The following is a 19,437-nucleotide window of genomic DNA, read 5'->3' as shown; positions in this document are numbered from 1 at the left end:
TTGTTTTGTTTTCTGTTTCTCACTTTTCATGTAGTTTTGCTGAAGTATTGTTTCCAATATACTTTAAGCATTTTATGTACTCACTGCAAGCATTCCTCTTCCAATCACCCGCCTGAAAGCAGCGTGTTGCTGCTGTTCTTCAACTACGATGATCGACCACTAGTAACATAAACATAAAGGCGTTGAATTGGCATGGTATATAGTAAAGCAAGAGAAATGCCAGGTAATGTGTAAACATCATTTCAATAAGGCAACGCTTACCAGCGGCGGTCGAGAGGTGTGAGGGACGCCGGGCCATGCGTCTCTCTCTCCCTGCCTTGTTTCTAAAAGCTCGACGAGGGGCCTTGTTTTAGAGCGTAGTAAATATCAAAGTATATAGAAATAATGACGAGTGCCACATAGCGGCAAGAATAGCGAAAGTGGTCGTGAATTAAATTCCAGTCTGTGCTTGACTACACGACAAAATGCATAACAAATTGCGTGTGACACGTGTCACATGCTACGTGCTGCAACATTTTACGCTGTCAATAACAGCGATCGAGAGAACAGTACTTTGCAAGAAAAAAATGACCCGTAAGGAAATGTAGAAAGGATACAGTGTTCACCTATACCGTGTGCAGTCAGCAGGCCTTGAATGCCGTTCATTTTTTTTTTTTTTTTGAGGCGGCGGGAGTGGGGGAGGGGGGGGGGCTTTCTTTATTTCAGTCGCAGCACCTCTTACTCTTGCATTATTACATTCCCGACTCCGGTTTGTATTAATTATGGTCCCTTGTCTACCCCGCAGCACATGCGAAGGTTAACAAACTGAAATCAACAAGCTCTCTTAGTGAAGTGACAGACAGGCGGCAACTTGGTTGTCGATGGAGTACCCTGTTTCTCCGATCTCGCCCCCCCCCCCTTTTTCCCACTCACCCCTTCGAATACAGCAGCACTTACCCGAATGCATGCTTTAGTGAAAGCCGGTCAAAAGGATTAACCTAACTGCTGCGTAATGCCTGCTTTCGCTGACGCAGATTTGACGTGCCCGCCGCGCGTCGGGAATCCTTCCATTAGGGTCCTTTTTTTGCCACAGGTACGAAATAAATGCGCGTCGCTACCTACGAGCGTCGCTCGCAGCGCACCCGCGCATGCGTACTGCGTTCGTCAACGGCGTTTGCCTCGCGCACCGGAGCGCTTGTGTCGACGTATAGTGACAGGCTCTCTGAGATGCTTCCCTAACGGGACCTCTGCGACATGCACAGGGCTTGCTGTGCTGCTGTTCTGTTTCGTTTTGTCGTTTGTTCTTTCTTCATTCTTCCTGCCTTGGCGTTCTCGCACATATTCTCGTTCTTAGTCACGATTTTTTTCTTCTTATGTCTGCGTTAAAGGTGAAGAGAATGGCACGCCTGGTTAGAAAGATAATGACACGTGAAAACGGCTTGGCAGGGTCAACATTAAACAGCATCAACAAAGCAGCGCTAGAAAGAAGTGAGAAGCGTAAGGGAAAAGGAGAACGATCAGAGGGCGACGGGCCGTTATGACATTTTCTACTGAGTTAACAGCAGGAGAAGACACAACGAAAACGCATAAACAAGTGTCGATATTGTTATCTTGACAGAGACATGGCTTTCTAGAAAAATTGAAGACCGTGAAATTTTGGAATGCGAGGGTGTTTACCGTTTCTATCGACATGACCGTGATGTGCGGTGTGGTGGCGGTGTACTTATCGGCGTTAAGCGAACTTAAGGATGAACTAATCTCCCCGCCATCATACATATCGTCACGCACGGATCATCGTTTTAAGGTTGAAGTTCCAACTTGCCGATCCAACGTTTATTTTGTTTCCGTTTTACCAAGAACGACGAATGATTGGAACCGCCTCGCTGCCTCTATATCACTGCCATTCTTGACGCCACAAACTTTAAGAATATTGTTAACGAATTTGTTTGTAATAATCACCACTCCTCTCTGTAATGCCCTCAGGCCTTGAGAGTATGACAATAAATAAATAAATAAATAAATAAATAAATAAATAAATAAATAAATTGACCTTTAAGCTTTAAGCTTTAAGCTTTAAGCTTTAAGCGGATATCGTTGAATAGTGGTGTGCTACCATTGCATCGCTGCAAACTATGACTCTGCGTTATTGCTCACTCAATTGTTGTGTTTGCCTCGCGTTGTGATAAAATGACATTCTTAAAAGCTTTCTTTTTATTTTGCGTATTTCAAAACTGCACTGTGTGCGTTTGAGATTTTGAAATGAATTCTTGAGTCGCGGGACTTCTCGACAGCGATCACTCTCCCATATAAATGTTCCAGAAGACGTCTTGCTTTACTTCATCTGCCCTCTCTTCAGGTCTTCGTGTACGATGCTTAACAGTTTCTTCAATGACGCGGTTTTAAATCCGTAGATACTCTATCGAGAGAGATTAAGAGAGAGCTCTTTATTTAAAAGCAGGGAGATTTGCCGGCATAGAAGTATTCGCCTAGATGCTGTTCTGCAAGGGAAGGGAAGAACCCTTACAAAAATGACTTTACACTGTCTATAGAAAGTCTATAGACTTCTTATAGACGACCTTGCCTTTCTATAGATTTGGACTGTTGTTGATACAAAGTCTATAGACTGTCTATAGACAAAAGTCGATAAAGTTTTTATTTCTTTTTGTCTATTCGCAGTCTATAGACAGTCTATAGAAGAAAGTCGATATGGTGTTCGTTTCTTTTTTGTCTACTTTCCCACAACAGACACCTATAGACAAAAGTCGATGCTGCCTCTATTTATTTTTCTCTATCATTTGTCTATAGACTTTCTATAGACAAAAGTCGATAAGATTTCTATTTCTTTTTGTCTATTCGCAGTCTATAGGCGGTCTATAGAAAAAAGTTGATACAGTGTTTGTTTCATTTTTGTCTACTTCCTCTCTATACACTACATATAGGCGAAAGTCTATACAGCGTCTGTTTATTTTTCTATGTTATTTGTCTATAGAATTTCTATAGACGAAAGTCGATAAAGTTTCTATTTCTTTTTGTCTATTCGCAGTCTATAGACGCTCCATAGAATAAAGTCGATACAGTCTATTTATTGTTGTTCATTCTTCGTCTTTAGACTGTCTATAGACTAGAGTCGATAAGATTGTATATTTCATGTCTATTCCCACTCTACCTAGTTCTTCACAAACACGCACCTGCACACATTCACGTACACCAACCCCCGTATATATATATATATATATATATATATATATATATATATATATATATATATATATATATATTGTAATGAAGAAGAAGAGCACAAGGACAAGGGCAGCCAGATCGTCTGTTCCGTGCCTGCAGTGGAACCAATGGGCCAGCCGTATCGCCAGTGCTTAGCAAGAGCTTGAGCCGTTCGGGCAGCCAGCTGTTCCTGCTCTGCGTAACCTTCCTTCTCGATTACGAACAGACGCTGCCAACTGAACTGTTCAAACACTCCATTACAATTGGTGGAGGTGCCGGGTATTCAAGAACATCTGCACCCTGGAACTCCGGTCTCGGACTCTGCCTCCCGTCATGCCTGACTCTCCCCAGCCGACGTCGCCGCCACCCTCCGTTGCCTGCTCTGGCGCTGTCCCGCAACGCCATTCAGCGGTTTTCAGCGGTACGGATGAGCAGGACGTCAATGACTGGTTGTCTACGTACGAACGGGTGAGCTTGCACAATCGATGGGACGATACCGCCAAGTTAAATGCCGTCATCTTCTACCTTGCGGGAGTGGCTCACCTGTGGTTTAAAAATCACGAAGCGGACTTTGAGCCCTGGTCCACGTTCAAAGCCAGTTTCGCTGAAGTTTTCGGTCGCCCCGCCGTCCACAAGTTGCGCGCCGAGCAGCGGTTACGAGAGCGAGCGCAACAACCCGGTGAAACATTCACCTGTTATATCGAAGAGCTTCTGGACCTGTGCAAACGTGTGGATGCTTCTATGCCCGAAAATGAGAAATTGAAGCACATTTTGAAGGACATCGCCGATGACATTTTTCAAATGTTAATCGCCAAGAGTCCGCGCACCGTAGCAGAGGTCATAAACTTGTGCCAAAGCTACGAATAGTTGAGGAGGCAGCGCGATTTGACCAGGCGCCCCTCAGTGGCTGACGAGGCCCTCTCTTCCATGACCGTCTTTCCTGATCGCACCCCCCTGCTCACACAAATCCAAGCTTTCGTGCGGGAGGAAATTGCACGTCAGCTCTCTCTACTGCTCTTCGCTGAGCTACCCCAACAGCAGCCGTTGCCGTCACAGCCTCCTACACAGCTCGCCCCTACGCTCCGGCGGGTTATTGAAGAGCAAGTTGCTGAGGCTCTACCTATGCAGCATCAGCAGTACCCTGTCACCGCGCCACTTGCTTACGCATCCGTCGCCGCGCAGCCTCAAGTTGCTAAGGCTCTGCCAATGCAGCATCAGCTGTACCCTGGCGCCGCGCCACCTACTTACGCATCCGTCGCGGCGCAGCCTCCTCGTCAACCACTCGTTGCGCTACATCCACGGCCGGTATACCACCCGTTCGTCATCCCGTTCATCGACCTGCTCCTGCTTACTAATCCTTGGCGCACACAAGACAAAAGGCCCATATGTTGTGCCTGCGGTATTCCCGGCCATGTTGAACGACTCTGCCACCGCCGCATGCTGCACTCTGATAAGTTGGTGCAGTCGCCTCCCTACGCCGACGTGCAACCTTTTCAAGACACTCATTTTAGTCGGCAGTCGAACCAGCCGAGCGCCCGGTCCTTAAACGTCGTTCGCCTTCCCCGCGTCGCCGCTCGTTATCCCCCATGCGTCGGCGCCCTTCACCCACGCAAGAGGAAAACTAAGCGCCGCAGTTCAGGAGGCAAGAACTGCGTCGCCATCGATCTGTACAAGTCCTCCATTGTCGCCTTCGAACGTTGTCGACCTTACTGTTGACGGCGTCCCTACCGTTGCGCTAATTGATACTGGAGCAGCCGTGCCTGTCCTAAACGAACGCCTCTCTTGCGCCTTACGAAAAGTTACGACGCCACTTTCTGGGTTTTCTCTTCGCACAGCAAGCGCCCAGCCAGTGCAGCCTTCAGCAGCATGCACAGCTAGAGTTGTTATTCAGGGCGTACTCTATATTGTGGAGTTTGTGGTTCTTCAGTCCTGCTCTCACGACGTGATACTTGGGTGGGAACTTCTTTCTCGAAATAACGCCGTCATCAATTGTGCACGTGCTGAAGTCGAATTACCGCCTCTGTGTGACGTACCCCTCGTCGGTGCCACTTCTCTTCCCGCTAAGCTAGTCCTTCGGGAAGACATCGCCATACCGCCGTGCTCGTCTGCCGTTGTTCCCGCCTTCTGTGGCGGGAACAATATATATATATATATATATATATATATATATTGCTGCGCGACCGGCGGCTCGAGTCACATTGCGTGTAATCGCAGGCTTCTTCACGCTCGGACAAACACTTCTATGGAGCTCGTATTGAGCAGCAGCAAGCAGTATCGGGAGTTTTTACTGTTACTCTACAAGTTTATCATTGAGAATATTCATCTAATTAACATAATTGAGAAGTTAATTAACACTAATTAGCTAATCAGGGGAATACACAAAAATAATCTGAGTATCTCCAAGCGATGGCAAACAACATTACCTTGGTTCTCTCCAGCTACGTAGCATTTGCGTATGTTAAAGTCTAGCTCAAATTAAGTGAAAAATCCCATATTCTTCTTTGCAACTCCAATTATTCTCCACGGTTTCCTATGTCACCGCCGATGAAGCCCATAGAGTGGGATGTCACCAAAGGTCATCTTAACATGTGCGAACAGCCCGTATACCGATTGTGGTGAGGCGTGAGGTGAAGTAGAAAACAGCCGACACTGTAAAATTCTTATTCCTTCAGGTTTACATGCCGCCTATAGTTGACAATAGACAAAAATCGTTAATCTGGGCCCAACCCGTGTACGCTATAACCAAGCTCAGGTACCGGTGGGTAATACGGAGCTGCGTTTGATATAAGCCACTGAAGTTGTATACTGCTGAGATTGCTGTAGAGACTATTTGTAGAGTTTAGTATACACATAGTGTATAGCTCCGCATTTGTTGACCACATGATATGATCTACGTAGTCGCTCTCAGCACCTGGCCACAGCAACATCCGGGAGAGCAAGGTCCAGATAACGCAGCTCAACAAAACACGGAGGCCAACGCAAACCTGCCCGCACGGCGCCTTTGCCACGGTACAAAACCAACGGAGCAACACGGGTGAGCGCCATGGAGGAAGGAAATTGAGGAGAGGCCCTACCCCCTCCGCGCGCTAGGGAAAAAGTGTGGAGGAAATGACGTAGTAAGTTCTCCTTTGTTTTACTGTTTTTTTTTTATTTCTTTGCTGTAGTGGCCCCGCCTTTCGGGCCACAATGGCGGCTTTGTTATTGTTTTGTGCGCTCACACGTGTTGCTCAGTAGGTTTCGTACCGTGGCAAAGGCGCCGTGCGGGCAGGTTCGCGTTCGTCTGCGTGTTTTGTTGCGTTGCGTTATCTGGACCGTGCTCTCCCAGATGTTGCTGTGGCCAGGTGGGACAGGAGGAACTAAAGTTCGTGAAATAAACGCGCATTATAGAGGGACCTTAGCTCACACTCCACGGAGCGAGCTCCTGCGCATGCGCGGTGCTCTTGCGCATGCGCATCGGTGCGCCGTCTGTCCGCGTCAGTTTGAATTCTCAACGAATGCGCCGGGCACGTAAACGCTTGTAGCTCTTTATTCTATGCTTGTAGCGGTGTGCGGTGTCTGCCTGAACGTTGGTGTCTGTGTACGCGTGTCTTCTTTGTGGCATCACACGTCAACTACACTGAACGTTTTTTTTTTAAATATGTTTTGCGTCAATAGATCATGATTAGGTAAGCGCATTTCGTAGCGCGAACCGGCTGCATGTAGCGCAGGCGACTCGAGTATAGTGTCGGTTTTTCGTTGACATGATTTGATAACGCGCTCTTGTTCTCGCTTCTACGATACGGTATGTTTTACGACGATCGATCGCTCGGGCTTGTTGATTTTAGCGTTATAGTTGATGTGCGTAAAAAAGGAAGTCATCATCATCATCATCATCATCATCATCATCATCATCATCATCAGCCTGGTTACGCCCACTGCAGGGCAAAGGCCTCTCCCATACTTCTCCAACAACCCCGGTCATGTACTAATTGTGGCCATGCCATGCCTGCAAACTTCTTAATCTCATCCGCCCACCTAACTTTCTGCCGCCCCCTGCTACGCTTCCCTTCCCTTGGGATCCAGTCCGTAACCCTTAATGACCATCGGTTATCTTCCCTCCTCATTACATGTCCTGCCCATGCCCATTTCTTTTTCTTGATTTCAACTAAGATGTCATTAACTCGCGTTTGTTCCCTCACCCAATCTGCTCTTTTCTTATCCCTTAACGTTACACCTATCATTCTTCTTTCCATAGCTCGTTGCGTCGTCCTCAATTTGAGTAGAACCCTTTTCGTAAGCCTCCAGGTTTCTGCCCCGTAGGTGAGTACTGGTAAGACACAGCTATTATATACACCATGGTTTAACTTGATGCTGAGCTGCCACTAAGCGGATTGTGTGTGTTGAGCCGCCAGTGTGGTAGATCTCACTTCGTGGCGCTTGATCTGGCCGTGATGAATGCTGCGCCGCATGTTTAGTGAAATTCTCGTGACACGCTTTACGTATATATCTCGAAATCGTTCTAGCATGATTTTTCAAACAGAGAAATATAGTTGTATAACTGCTAGCGTACTCGGATGAAGGGCCGTGTTTGCGGGGCATGCTCCAGCAGTGTGTGCGCTGCCGTTTTCGTATAGTTTAATAGTGGCAGTATTTTTAAGCTTCCTGGCAACCAATCTAAATAATTTTGGTTAGTTACCGCAAGCAAAACACGAGACTTGAAGAAATATCTAGCAGAAATATCTAGATTCACCCAATCTATTTATATGCAACCACAAACGCTTTTGGAGCATGAAACCTGCAATAAGCTCAGTTACTCGCAGCTTCGCAACTTAGGCGAAAAAATTAGAGAGCAATAAATTAGTCGCTCCGGGAAGCACCTTTACACGTTTTAAACTGGAGGCATTGTGTTTGACGGTAGTTAGAAGGATTTTTTGTCTCTTTTATAAACAGTTTAGCAGCAGAAGTTATCTTTCGGGCTATATGAAAAGCGTTACATGCCTTTCGATGCTTCGGCGTTATGCAGTTTACGTGCTGTTAATCACTAGGCAGCTGCTTGCGCAGATTCGCATTGTGCCAGTCGTGCATGGTATGAAGCCTTTGTCGTGCGTAATAAGTGTTCCGGTTTTCATTACTGTTGCATTCAGTACCGTCGTCTTGGACAGACTGTAGAATATATGCGCTGTACAAAAGAAAAAAATAGTCAGATTATCCATTTGGTGGTGTTTTCTTAGTAGATAACGCACAGATTATTCAAATAATTTAGTGGACATTGCACTTTTTCTACCCTTATCAACTCAGTTAAGAGGTCGCAACATGTTTTAGTTATTAAGTAACCTTATCAATACGTCCCCATTCATGTGCATTCTCTGAAAGTGTGGCAAATGTATTCATCTCTAAGTATGACAAAAGAGACATTGCAGACTGTTCTAAGTGGAAATAAATTGCAATTCTTAATGTGATTGTTCATAACTGCATTCACTATGCTGAGCCTGTTCGTTCGGCAGGGGCATATTGCATTAACACCTGAAAAATGTGCACAGTCCAGCCGGGTATCATTGTTTCAACAATTATTATTATAGGAATCGTCTGGGATTCTCGCATTTCTTTTATTTTTATAAGTACACTGTGCGTACTTATACTGTGTGTACTGTATACTGTGTGTAGGTTGTACACTGTGTGTACAACCTTCGCATTTCGCGAAATGCGAAGGTTGTGGGTTGGGTTCCCACCTGCGGCAAGTTGTTTTTTTCATCCACTTTAATTACCTTTAACTTATGGTTTCTTTATTTCATTTATTAAGCACAAGTAATTTCCCCTATGTTGTCCTTGGTGTCAGTATTTGTTGGCTTCTTATGATAGGACTAATAAATATCGAGCCCCTCGGCTAACCCTCTTTCTTCGCGTTTATTACATAACGAGGGTCTTGACTCGGGCAACATTGATTCCTTCAGGTAGCATATGGGGATTTATTGACCAGTTGCCTTCACCCAAAAAGATCACGTTCTCGTGGCGCCTGCGGCAAAAAGGACGTTCCACGTCCGCCGCCAAGGTCCGTGAGTGGTGGCGCTGGCTAACACTCCCATGGTTCTACTAGGACACATAAATACCCAAGAAAGTGGGTGGGAAAACGGCGCCGCGGTAGCTCAATTGGTAGAGCATCGCACGCGAAATGCGAAGGTTGTGGGTTCGGTTCCCACCTGCGGCAAGTTGTTTTTTCATCCACTTTAATTAACTTTAACTTATCGTTTCTTTATTTCATTTATTAAGCACAAGTAATTTCCCCTACGTTGTCCTTGGTGTCAGTGTTTGTTGGTTTCTTATGATAAGAATACACACCTGTTATTTTTGTCTCATATTGCTGTATCTACTTATTTGCAGCATACACCTGCATAACCTATGGGTCTAATGACGCAAAGGTCAAGGCCAGCCTGGCGACCATGCTTGCCAAGGGGAAGTAGTGTAAATATTTAGTCTCTTTCCATAATAGCATAAGACATGTATTTTAGGAAATTCATCTAATATATCGCGCAATAAAAACAGTTAATTCATTGCCGGTGCATTTGTTTTCTTTTTTGTACTGCATGATTCAGCACTCAATTTTTTTCTGTTTATGCAACATATATGAGAGTACAGCTGGTTCAGGAGCATTATTAATCTACGAACATTAATGCGTAAGTGCAGATTAAAAGCAACAGGTGCACATGCATAACACATTCAAAATTTTATTGCTACCATATGTAAGCAAAAATGTCAACTAACTGGTAGATAGCAGATAGCTATGGACTTATGGTCTGATACACTCTTCGTAGACTTGTCTATAAAATATCTGTCTCTATAGATTAATAAAAATTCATATTTGTTGACAGATGTCTGCAGAATATCATAGAAAAAAGCGTATAAGATTATATAATTCTGTTTTTGTAGACTGGAGTCTATAGAATGTCTCTAGACTATCTATATACATTTTATAGACTCAGTCTACAAAAGTATAACTGTATAACCCTATATGCTTTTGTCTATAAACATTCTGCAGACATTTGTATCAAACATAAATTTTCATTAATCTATAGTGTCTATAAACTCACACTTTTTATAGACTAGTCTATAAAAAGTCTATAGACTGTCTATAGACTGGTCTATAGGAAAAGTCTATAGATAGTATATAGACATTCTATAGACTTCAGTCTACAAAAGTAGAACTGTAAGCCTATACACTTGTCCATAGACATTCATGCAGACAACTGTCTACAAACATGAATTTTAATTAATCCATAGGCACTCTATAGACAGTCTATAGAGAGTCTATTGACTCAGGCTTTTTATAGACTAGTCTACAAAAAGTGTATGGCCATAAGTCCATAGACAGTCTACGAGCTATGACTTTTTATAGACTCTATAGCCTATAAAAAGTATGGCCACAAGTCTATAGACTCTCTATAGACAGTGTATAGACAGTCTATAGACTCAGACTTTTTATAGACTAGTCTATAAAAAGTGTATGGCCATAAGTCTATAGACTGTCTACAGACTAATCTAAAGAAATGTCTATAGACTTCATAGACAAATGTCTATAGACTGTCTATGGACTTTCTATAAAATTTTTTGTAAGGGAAGAAAGATAAGTGCCCTAGGAGGAGAAGGGCAGAAGAAAACGAAAAAAAAGTAACTCGAAATCTTCATTTCACTTTTTACTCCTACTTGTCCGACTATAAGAGTGGTCTTGACATCACTGCTGACTTTTTGTGCGATGTAAAAGTCAGAACAACAGCTGGAGTATTTAGAGAAAGCCAATTGAATAAAGAAATCAAATAAGTCCGGTGCTTCTCGTTGTCTTGACTCTATCGAGATAATTTGGTGGCGCATCCATCTTCTTGAGATGATTGGCGATGTTAGTGCGATTATCAATATTTCTTATGACAGGTGCGTAATTGGTGATTGGGGATGCGGGGGTATGTTTTATATGTTATGATGATTATTGAGATGATTATAATGGTAGAAGTAACGAGACCGAAACAAAGTTGTGATACGTAGAAGTGCATAGTGTTTATTAAAGAGCTTAAAGGGGCACTTGGAATGGCCGGACTCCCCTCTCGAACTTTCCTTGTTTGTTTGTTTTTCATTGAAGAGCGGCACTATACGCTGTTATTCAGTGTCCACCTAATATTTGCCACATGAGTTTCATTCGGTCTCGATAAGGGGCTTTTGTCATCACGTTTCTGTTCTCGCGCTAGAAAGCGCTTGCGATATCACACAGCGCATGCTTCTTGAACGTAGCAGTGCTTTTCCTGAAAGACGGGCCCATCGCATACCGGTTTGGAGGCGTGCTAACAGGTGGTTGTGGCACATTCTAGAATTTAGCTCGTCGTGCGACCACATCAGGAAAATTTAATGACGCATGCATAGAAGTGATCGGGCGCAGGCGGCCGTCATTGGATCGACGACCACCGACTGCACTTGTTGCTATAGGTGCAGCCGAACTGTACCTTAGTTGAGAGAGTTCAGGGGCCGATGTCACAACGGTTCTTGTTTTTAAAAACGTTTGTTCTGATAAGTCGATGGCCGTCACTAACGATATACTCACTGCCACTATCACACGGTTTTTTGTTTTCGCGCTAATTTACTAGCGTAGGAACGTTTTGTGAATGCGGGCCCAGGTTCGTCCAATAAACCGTTGAAGTTTATTCCGTTTCTGGCTGCTTGCATGTGCGTCGTCACAGCTATGTGACAATACGAAGAGAGGACTTGCCGTAAAGAATGCGAGTCCCTGCTGGTTGTGCGCAAAGAGACTCGTTGGCAGTGATGCTTTGAGAGCTTCTATGTAATGTCGCCATGTTGTTGTGACTATTGTTATGTCCTTGAGAATGTATTACCTGTTCTTCCACACAATGTATCCGCATAAATGCACGAATCTATATATGTGTAACTTCGTCACCTGGTCATGTGTTTCGTGTGCGTTCGTGTCTGCGTCTAACGTGCCGCTAGCTAAACCTTTGCATTTGTCGTTGAAGAGCTTTTTTGTCTCCCCTTCTTTCACGAGACAAGGCGCCGACATCTTCTCTTCTATCATGTCGACAATTATGACCAGAACTGGAAAAAATAAAAAAGGCTATGAAAAAACTTTTTCAGCCTGCACGACCGGTGCTGGCGGCCTGCATGCCAGAGACCGAAGTTCCCGCATAGCCACAAGCGGATTATACGAAGACCGCGCTGCCCACGCACTGAAGTCGGATTAGCGTTCATCGCCGTCGTCGCCCCGGCTTCTAATTCCTGCACGCCCAAGCACCAGAAGTAAAAAAAGATGGAGGAGCGCATAGTGGAGACTGCGTCTCTTTTCAGCGGGGCGGCTTTGGTACAGCAGCGCGAAAGAAAGTTTCGGGGCGCCGGGCTTGTCGGTAATTGCAGCGTCGATCGACACGCGATGTTGCCCGGAGAGTGTCCCCCGTATGGCAGTGTGAAAGCCAAGCCGGCATAGTTCACCCCTGTGAGTACATACGCGATTAATGCCTTCACTCGCAGTTGGGAAAGAGAGAGAGACTTGAGACGATCGTTTTCTCTCTTTGTTCCTTTCGCACGATGTATGGCTTACTTACGTTCATACACGTTGCTTTACACTCACTGACGTGCGACTGAAGCTAAGATATACGGTCTCCGTCTTCTTTCATCGTTTGCTTTTCTCAACCGACCTATTTTCGATGTGAACTGTTTGCCCAAACGAGGAGTAGTAGCGAGCATCACTCATGATGCGAACCTCTCCGGCACACACATACTATAAAAAGAGGAAGAAATAAAGACTGATATGCAGAAACAATAAATAGTTTCCTCAAAATACCTTCCAGTCAGATTATTATGTGCCTGAAAGGCATTTATGATAAAAATGACTATCAGACGGATTTGTATCTGCTTTTGACCATACGTCAATGGCACCTACTTTCTAGTTTTTAATCCGATTAATGGAATAAAGAGAGAGAGAGAGAAAAAAAGGTATCTTATGGCGCAACTGTGCGACGTGTAATTCTGTAAATGCATTGCATTGGTCAATTTACTGCCATGAACCACTATACTTTTGGCTCTATTCCTATATAGGCTGCGAAAGAAAATTTTTCTCCTGGCGCCTGTGGGCCCCAAGCTTTTGCTCGATTTTATGCCTTATAGTGGTCCTCGAGCCGGCGACGGTTTTATAAGGACTTCCGGTCAAGTTTCCGAAATGTATCTTGAAAAGCTATAGACTTTCAGCCTAAATCTTCGTAAGGGTGAACATGTCTATTTCCCTATACATTTCATCTATAGGCCCGCCAGCTATCTAAATTGATTAATTGGTGTGGTTGACTGTACTAAGGCAACGCCGAGGCTTTGGGAGATACGTCCTAGTGAAGGGGTTCAGAGTAATTTTTCTCACCATGGGGGTGGCACAGGAACCCTAGCAGGGAAGCCCGACATTTAGACCCTTACCCCGGGGATGCATATATCGACTAGCGGCATAGAACCCCCTTGGGGTGATGGTAACAAAGTTATTTCGTCAACAGAAAGGATTTCGTTGATTTTAGCATAGAGTTTCATACAATAATTACTCGACGGAACTCTGGCGGTTCAGTCAGCTTGGGAGTTATGGGAAATACATGGATTTTCCTAAACTTCGTCCTTCTGGTTTCAAGCGACTCCGCGACTTTGTAAATTCGCCATTTTCAACAAAGTAGTCTATTAAATAATACAATAAACTTCATTGAAATTGTCCGACGACAGAATTCGAACAAAGAATTTCTAGCACGGAGGCTCGACTAGAAACCATTACGTCACGGACGCATGCATCGACCAGTGAAACAGAACGTCCTCATGAATTTCTTGAAGGCAAGCCAGCGTGTTGAGACGCTTGGTGCGTTTCAATATGCCCACCTCGACAGGTTGAGCCGCTGCAATTAGTAGCGATTGTGCGTGTTCGCACAGTATCCTACACTTAGAAAAGTATGAATCGCTTTGAAATTTAGGACAATGAAGAGAGATAAAGTGTGCGTAATAAACAAAGCCAAAAGAACGTCTGAACCCACAAGTACGAAGATCAGACAAATCCGCGTACTTCCCATCATTCCCGTGATGGCTGAACGATCGCAGCGCCAGAGTTCCCTCTAGTCATGGAGGAAGCAAAAAGATAGGAAGGAACATACCACAACGCCATTGAAGCCAAACCTGGTGGCCCAACACGTGATCGCACGTCAAAGTGCATGGTTCGTTTTAGAATTGCCGTTCTGCAAGCGGAGCCATGGCAGGACAGCGCGGACCGAATAAAAACTACTGTCATAGCCACTGGGAACGAAACGTCGCAGCAAATCTCGATTCTTGCTTCGTGATCTCGACTCAAGAGGTGACGTGTTGGGCCACCACTGTGGCTTCACGGAGCGTTCGCCTGCCAATACTGGCTGCCCGACGTAATGCTACCTCCTATATTTTTTTCCTCCATTGTGGGAATACTGCGCCAATTGCGCCATTTTGATACTCAAGCAAATTGCTGCGTCAAATTGCCCCAAAAGCAGAAAAATTACGGAAATTGCGGCACGCTGCACCAGAGCAGCTGTAGCGTCTCCAAAAGATCGCTGGCGCAGTGCATGGCGTAGCGTGTGTAGAAGTAACTTTCGCATGCTGGCCACCAGTGGGCACGAGCAGCTGCACCCAAATAAACCCCCTGAATAACACTAAATGTAGCGACAATCTTTTAACTTGCCGCTAGAACCGGCGAGCGAGGGCGAGCGAGGTCTGGGCTTTTATCCGCCTCTCCTCATTGGTGGAGCGGAGTCAGATGGGCTCTGCTGGCGCCGTTTCCATGGGACTGCTCGCGAGCGACTGCGCGCTGCTGGCCGCGCCTTTTCTTTTTATGTTTTTTTAATACGAAAGTATTATGTGCCCCATCACGCTAAAATCCGTCGGCGTCGCCCCCAAGCGATGCCACCAAAAATGGCCGCACGCGCAAATAGTAAGAACACGTCGGAAATGCTCGGAATGACGTAAAAGAAGAAAAGAAGATCTTAATACCTATGGTGTTCGATTGCCATGCTGCCGACGACCAAGCACCGTAGGTCTTAGGATTATATCTTGCACCATGCTTTCTTAATCTTTCTTGTTTTCGTTGAACAGCTTCGCTAACGCTAGCTGGAAAAATATCTTTAGGCTCTTCTTCAACACTTCCTTAATCCTGCGGAATGCACACCTTTCTGACTGCTGCCCTACTTAATGATAGTAATGCTTCAAATTAAAATGCGCATGCTCCAGAGTGCCCCACTAATAAGATATACGTACTAGAAAGCGCTCCAAAATCATAATTCGTCTGCTCCGACAATTGCAACGAAATGACTTTGGGCATTTCCACTCCACCACATCAGCAGCGAAAATCCATAGGCACTGATTCGCAGGGGTGCGTTTATATTTTCCAAATAGTTCCACAACTATGTTGGACAAATGGACATTTTCTATAATTGGCTGCACCGTATTGAGCTCCTTAGACACCCCAATGCTTTCGTCCACATATTAGGTTTTGCAATAATAGTAAATACGTCGGGTTGGCTAGCTGTAGTGTTCTGTTGCTGAGCACGAGGTCTTGGGTTCGATTCCTAACCGCGGTGGCCGCTCTTCAGGGGAAGCGAAAGCCCTCGTGTGCTTAGGTTTAGGTGCGCATTAAAGAAACTGGGGTAGCCAAAATTTTCTGCACTCTATCAAACTGCACCAAACTGCACCAAATCTGCACTCTCAGTATGGCGTTCCTCATAGCCGACTGTTCAGTTTTGGGGCGGCAAACCCAACAATTAATTTCGCTTAATAATAATATGTGGACGTCGAAAGCCGCTCACGCCTCTAGTGCAAGAGGGCGCGGTTTACTGCTGCTCTGCCAGTTTTGTTTAACTGGACCCGGAGTTAACTTTAACCATACAGGAATCTTCCTGCCTGGCTTTGACTATACCTTGCTACGGACTCTCCGACACATCCCTATATCCTCGGTTTCATAAGTTGTGCTTTGTATGCCTTTCACCTGTCATATGTTATGGTAATATGGCAATAAAGGTTATCATGGGCAGGCCACTTCTTGAGCTGATGGGCGTTCTTTTTTGTTTGTTTTTTGTGAGTCGTGTTCGTGGACTAAAGCTCAGATTTATTACTGCGGCATGCCAGGGATATCAAATACTGATGGATATCTCTATTACGTAGGTCAGCGAGAGACGCGCTTACTCCGTTGCATACCTGCACATAGCATAATATGAACGCTAGATGAAAGGTATCATACTTATCTCATATCGCAGTAGTGGAACTTTCGCAGAATTTGGAAGTTTCTCGAAATGGGGACTGCAAATAGATAGTCAAAGATATATGGAAACACCCTCTTTGCACATTCTGAAACATATTGGCCGTCCACGATTCTACTTCTCAGGTATTCTGCCTACGCTACCACAGAGGAGATACTGATACTGAAGAGCGCGATTGCGCCATCAGCTCCCATGGTTGGCTAATGCCCGCTGATCCTCTGTATACAAATTAAGGCTGGCGTCCGCGCCTTCCCACTTGTGGAGAGTAGGCACCAAGAAGGGTGGGAAGAAACGAAAGAGAAAAATAAAGCAAACCTTGCCTTAAATACGTGGTTCTGTGAGTGCGTACGCGAATAGACAGCTTGAGCCAGCGGGTATGTACAACTGGTCATGCGCCCTTTTTTTTTTTTTTTGGCCGGTCCCCCGGAATGAGCAAATGGCACCGCGACACCGGTGGTGCATAAGCCTTAAATTGATTTATTTGTATATGTGCAGCACTTCCCTGTGCATACACCGCTCATCCGCATTGCTCGCTCGTCGAGAATCATACATCACCTCCGTACCCGTCACACAGACAGCTAGCAGTTTTGCTACCTGCTCTCTGGGCCAGCACGTGAAAACATGTAAGGAAATCACCAGACAGCAAAATAAGTTCTTTCTTGTCTGCTTGTTTCTTTACATGTTTCAACGAGGCTGCGCTCGTGTTTTTCGCTAATAGTGCTACCTCGATAACGTAGGCAAACTTCGCGCCATTTAGATTCCGGCATTTGGTTGGATGTGCCTCTTTTATTTATTTATTTATACTTGATGCGAAGGCGTCAAATGGCCCATTGCGCGAGAAAGCCGGCATCTGTCATCTGTATAGGAGCGAAATGGCACCTAACTTCCCCTGTGGCTGCGACACACGTCACGAGCGCGCCTCGACGGAGCAGAGCAGGGAACACCTGCGAGTGCGCCAGGTGCTGCCCGAAGGGAGAGGGCATCGCCGCGACGCCACGTCACCCTCGCTTTCAGAAGCCTGTGTTATCCGCGCGTTTCTTGTGCGCGCATGCTGCCGCCTGCATTCTAACTGCGCCTCGGTGAGACCAAATCAAAACGCGCCAAGCTCTCAACGCGCTAGCTTGCCCGCGAGGAGTTTATAACTCGAATAACCGCTCAGCGGCGTTCAATCAGACATTACTGATTTCGCTTCTACAACTCATGAGGAGTGATGTCCTCGGATGTTTTAGTTTTACGTAAATACAGTTGCAAAAGAAGAAGAAAAACCTAAGGCTGAATATCACATGGCAGAGATAGAGTTTGACATCGACTGCACAAATCAAGTTATCAAAGACGAAGCGGCAAGGAGAAGTTCACGCGCGTGCGCATTCTTTATGGTCTAAGCACGCTGGGGTAATTATACTCAAGCTTTCGTACTTACTTGCCTCCAGCTTGGAAAAACGGGCTGGTTGGGTTCATCTCGTTCTTTGCTTTGTGCGCTTTATTTGATCTTGCTGTTGAGTGAGGCAGTTGGCCGACGTTGAGGAGGACTTAGAGAAATGAAGGTTTATTAAAGCTGTTTACAGGAATAGAACAAACCTAAATAACAGTAAAGCTCATCGATGGCCGGCAGCAAATCGGACGCTGTGACCGTGGGATCGTTCCCAAGCTGCGGCAAGTTGTTTTTTCATCCACTTTCATTGCCATTAATTAATCATTTCTTTAATTCAATTGCTAAGTACAAGTAATTCCCCCTGTGCTTTCCTTGGCGTCTTTGTTTGTTGGCTTCTGATGATATGATTAATAAAAAGCAGGCCCCTCAGTTAACCCCTTTCTTCTCGTACTTTCGGGAAGCATCACTCAGAGGGTAGACAAAAGTTCCACGGGTGGCACACGAGGGAGGGATAGTCAACTTGTCTGACGGGTGCGGTAGCAAGGTCGACGCCAACATGAGCACCGCAGTTGGACTGCGATTGGTTGGCGAGTGGTTGCGTTCGAAGAACTTGACGATGCTGGTTAATGGTTCGTATCTAACAGGGTGTACTAGCTGCGCCTGGAACTGTGCAGAACGCTCTCTCTCTCCAAGGATACATGATGTCTATCTTGTGACCTGAACATGAACAAGCCGTAAAAAAAATTGAAAGGGAATATTTTTGTGTGTCTTAAATGCCTCTTCTTTGCCTAAATTCCCCGCTGATTACCTTTCGTTAATTTCACCGTTCTCTTTTGTCTGGTCGACTCTTTGTAGGTGCACGAAGTAGCAGCGCCAGCCAAGTGGCAGGCTGTTGAAAGGTCTTAGACTAATAATTAGGTAAAGTGTATGTGAATGTCGCCATGTGAATAATTTCAAGATATGTTGCAGTGGGTAATCGTTCTAGTTGTCGTTTACAGGTTCGCTATCCAACCGCTCTCACAGCGTGGATTGGAGACATATTTTTCTCTACTCTGCGCTGTGAAAGCGGTTGGGTAGCAAACCTGTAAACGAGAATGATTACTCACTGCAACGTATCTTGAAATTATTCACATGGCGACATTCACATGGATTTTACCTAATTACTAGTCTAATAGGCGGCGGCGGAGGCGGCGGCGGCGGCGGCGGCGCACGGTTGGCGCCGCCGCTGTGTGTTGTGTTGTGCCACCAAGCGGATGCGCAGAGGCGAGCGCCGTCTGCTGGTACGGCAAGGAACCCGGCGGCGCGCGCGTTGCGCTCCTCTCGAGCTTTTGACTACGGGCAAACGGACCCATTGGGAGGTAGAGCTATACAGCTTCGCTGTAAAAAGTGGGAAGAAGCAGTTACTTAATTACTAACAAGCTTGACACCATTTAGATTCTAACGTTGCGTCGAATGTGCAGGCTTTTTTTCTTTCTTCCTTTCTTTTTTGTTCTCGGAGCTGAAATATGGAAGCGCTCATCTATCTAGTGTTCAGAGCAACTCGAATACAGTGAAGGGCCAAATTAGAGCACACAAGCATAGGCAATAATTACATGTAGTTCTGAT

Source organism: Dermacentor variabilis, chromosome 4 (genome assembly GCF_050947875.1).
Source record: "Dermacentor variabilis isolate Ectoservices chromosome 4, ASM5094787v1, whole genome shotgun sequence".
In the NCBI taxonomy this organism is placed as follows: Eukaryota; Metazoa; Arthropoda; class Arachnida; order Ixodida; family Ixodidae; genus Dermacentor; species Dermacentor variabilis.
This window is presented reverse-complemented; position numbering follows the sequence as displayed.